This window comes from Euleptes europaea, chromosome 16, assembly GCF_029931775.1.
Source record: "Euleptes europaea isolate rEulEur1 chromosome 16, rEulEur1.hap1, whole genome shotgun sequence".
NCBI lineage: Eukaryota > Metazoa > Chordata > Lepidosauria > Squamata > Sphaerodactylidae > Euleptes > Euleptes europaea.
In genome coordinates this window covers 29236450-29240417 of record NC_079327.1, presented here as the reverse complement: position 1 = coordinate 29240417, position 3968 = coordinate 29236450, and the positions used below count along the sequence as shown (strand labels likewise).

At 43.9% G+C, this 3968-nt stretch overlaps 1 non-coding gene across 1 annotated transcript; it reads right to left on the bottom strand.

Annotated features, from left to right (window-relative positions):
- Positions 1-2245: 2245 nt before the first annotated feature.
- On the bottom strand, positions 2246-2317 carry TRNAG-GCC (transfer RNA glycine (anticodon GCC)). Its single transcript has one exon. It is a non-coding gene; the product is annotated as a tRNA-Gly (tRNA).
- Positions 2318-3968: the final 1651 nt, after the last annotated feature.

Genomic DNA, 3968 nt, shown 5'->3' with positions numbered 1-3968 from the left:
GGCATCTTTTTTCAAACCAGACCAAATAAACCCGGACACCTTCTGACGTTTCAATTTTGTGCAAATCTGCTTTGAAAATCTCCAGATCTGCTTTGAAAATCTCCATTCTTTGCTCCTTGATGACGACATTGTTTCCTTGATGATTGGGTACTGGTGTTCTCTTAATGTGTATCTGGGATGCAGCAAAAGGTGTTCCTGGTAGCAACATCCTCCTCTCTCCCACTTTAACCTCCGTATGTGATGCTTATATACTTCACAGGCCTTCTTGGTGCAGGATGGAGATTGCTCACGGCATCAGACAAGATAACCCCTTTGTGTGTGTGCAAGGAGTCCATTGTACAGTAAAGAGTGTCATTGACTATAGGAGAACCTGGAGGAGTTGGTCTACTAAATTCACCTTATCCATTCATCTCAGGCCAGAACCGTTTATGATTGACTGAAATGAATGGCCAAGTAGAATAGCCAACTGGTAGCTTCCGTAAATATCTTTAGTATGCTGCCTGCCTGGAGCTTTAAAAACCACCTCATAGAGTGGAGTTTAGTTTGCATGGAACTTATTTTAGATATTCACATTTTACTTTGCAGGGTTTTTCCCCCTGCATGTTGTGTCAGTGCCACCTGGTTTCTCTGCAAAGAAGATATATTATTTTGAAAAAGTAACTCGGTTCATTTGTGGGAAAAAGATGAGAGAGGTAGTTTTTCAGTTTACTAGGCACAGATATTCATTCCCTACTCTACTTGTTTTAATTTCTGGGATTCTGGAGATGTAGATGAACTCCTCTTTTCTGCAGAGAAATGACTTGGCATTCTGTGAGGCAACCATTGCTGTTTTTACATCCTTGTGCATTAGAAAAAATTTGACAGACCTCCAAGCTACTAAATTGCTGTTTGGACTGGTGCCATCTTCATAATCGCAGCCTGCATCTCTTACAAGTACAAAGATACACTGACCACAAGAAGGTGGTATCTACTTAGACCAGGGGTGGAGAACCTTTTTTCCACCAAGGGCCATTTGTATATTCATAACATCATTTGCGAGCCATACAAAATTATCAACTTAAAAATTAGCCGACCAAACCCCAAGCAGGCAGTTGTCCCAGATGACACCCCCCCACACGCGCACAGGCAAGCAGGCAGGCATCCAACCAGTGGCGCACTCATCCACCTGGTGGCACAGGATAGTCTGTTGCACCAGCCGGGCATAGCCATCCAGCCACATGCTGGAGTTGCTCCTGCTCCGCATGGTGGGGGCCGGATTCTACAGCCGGCTCCTGCTACCTCTGCCTGCAGGGATGAAATGAGGACACAGTGGCGAAGAACTCTTCCCCCCCCCCATGCATTCTGGCCCTGCCCCCTTTAACCCCACTATTGTCGCCACTTCCGCCTCCAGCCCTCTTGTAGTACAGAGGGAATACATTTCTCCACTGCCCGGGTGGGAAAGGGTTAACACAGTTTCTTGGGTGGTCCCAGCAGCTCCATAGCTAAAGACTCTTCTGCAAGGGGGAAAAAAGGTTCCTTTTCTCCGCAAAACAAACTCACATCCACCTTGAATAGAGGCTATTCCTGTCCGCGGGAGGGGATGGATCACCAGTCTTAGATCCTTCTGAGCTAGATCTGCCAGGACCCACGAAAGGCCAGACCAAATGATTTCACGGGCCTTAAACGGCCCCCGGGCCTGATGTTCCCCACCCCTGACTTAGACGGTTGACAGGTTTAAATTTTGTCATGCATTTATTTTCGTAGCAGCTGTGGAAGCAATTGCTTGCTTCTGAACCCATTTTGAATCTCTTTGTTCATCTCTTTCCTTTACACTACAGGCTCGGTTCCCTTAATTACTTCCCCACCTGACATTCACACTGCTTATTTTAATATTTGGTGGTGATAGAACCCATGAATTTGCAAAGCTTTCTTGCCATTGCTTCCTAAGCTAAAATTCAGAAGATAGTGGTCCTCAGTAATAGAAATCAAGTGCTAATCATTATAGCACAGTGTTTTTCTAAAGTCATTGGTAACAACCACTGAATTCAGGTGTTTGTTTACCTTCTGATCAATTGTGGTAAGATCTAGTCAATGGATGATTCAAAATTAGTATAAGAGAGCTTGACATTTGAACACATGAAGCTGCCTTCTACTGAATCAGACCCTCAGTCCATCAAAGTCAGTATTGTCTACTCAGTCCAGCAGCGGCTCTCCAGGGTCTCAGGCAGGGGTCTTTCACATCACCTACTTGCCTAGTCCCTTGAACTGGAGATGCCGGGGATTGAACCTGGGACCTTCTGCATGGCAAGCAGATGCCCTACCACTGAGCCACAGCCCCTCCCCTGAGCCAGTGAAGTGTAGTAGTTGGACTAGAATCTGAGAGACCCACGTTCCAATCCCCACTCTGCCATGGAAGCCTGTTGGATGACCAGTCAGTCTAAACCTACTGAGGTATACACTTTCAGCCTAACCTGCCTCACAAGATTGTTGTGAGGGTACAATGGAGGAGAGAATGGTGTAAGCCACTTTGGCTCCCCATTGGAAGGAAAAGCAAGTTATAAATGAAGTAATTAGATTAGTAAATATGGTGTAGTTTTATGCAAAGTTACTGCAGTCTGTACTCATTGATTTCAGTGGTCTGTCAAACCTATAACAGACGAGGATATATGAAACAATTTTAGAGGTAATGGAGATGAAATGAAAGAGCACTGGCCAATTCTCTATGACCTCCCCTGGCATCTTTTCAATTGCAGTGATCCCTGGAAGTAAGAGGATAGTACGCATGTACATCCCTTGGTCCTTTGTGGTTTGGGGAGAACTTGAAGTTCTACATTGTTTTCCAACAAATGTAGGGAGTTTTAGCCATTAATGATGAGTTGCTTCTATCTTGCCCTCCACCCCCCAACACGGTGTTGGCATGTGTAGTTAGAACCACATTATTTTTTGAGGGACTACTGATGCATCTAGTGGTAATGATAGGACATTGGTGCTGCTTTTGAAAGAATGGTTTTGTTGTGTATATGCTTTCATAGTGGTAAATCTTACCTGTTTGGGGGCTGGTCGTGGACCGTAATAATAATAATAGTTGGGAAGGCACCGGTCCCTATTCAGGCATACAGACCAATCTCTGCTGAACATTGACTATAAATTGTTTTTTTCTATAATCACCAAAAGACTTCAAAAACATATCAGCAAGTTGGTGCACCCAGATCAAACCGGGTTTATTCCAAAGAGACTTATGAGAAATAACGTACGTTTGGTCCTCGGTGCAATCAAGCATATTAAGTCGAAATCATTAAAGACCGCTATGATTTTCTTAGATGCAGAAAAAGCCTTTGACAATGTCTCCTGGCATTTTATCCTAAAAACACTCAAACAGATGGATTGTGGAGACACCTTTCTTAAGGTATTCAATACAATATATTCGGCTCAAAAGGCACGTCTCTTAATTAACGGTTGTCTATCAACAGAATTCAACATCACTAAAGGCACCAGACAAGGATGTCCACTTTCTCCAGCATTATGAGACAGTTCTCTCTCTTCATTGTGGACATCACAGTAGTTCAGAAGTAACCACAGCGTTACGTTGCTTGCTTTTTGCAGGTGCAAAACGAAGAGAGCTAACTCTTCCAAAGCTTTGCCCTGCAGGTTTTTTTGGAAGGTTTCCTTCTTCCAAGTTGGCATGCCACTGTCATAACTGCTACATCACTACTTGGGTGCGGCTGTTAATGAAACTGGGCGAGGGCCAAGCATGTTTGGATGGAAGGAGAAAACCCCTAGTGTCTCAATGCCTCTCCTAGCAACTGTAATCCCAAAAGCATTCTGGCATGTTTTATGGATAGGAATAAATGTGATTGTGTATTTCTCTTTAATTTACGATCACGGACAAAATTCAGAAGTTAGCAAATAAATTGTTTATCCTTGCTTTTTCTTCATACTCTCTGTAGTTAAACCAGGCCTGTTCAGAGAGAGATGCTTTAAGGACTGTC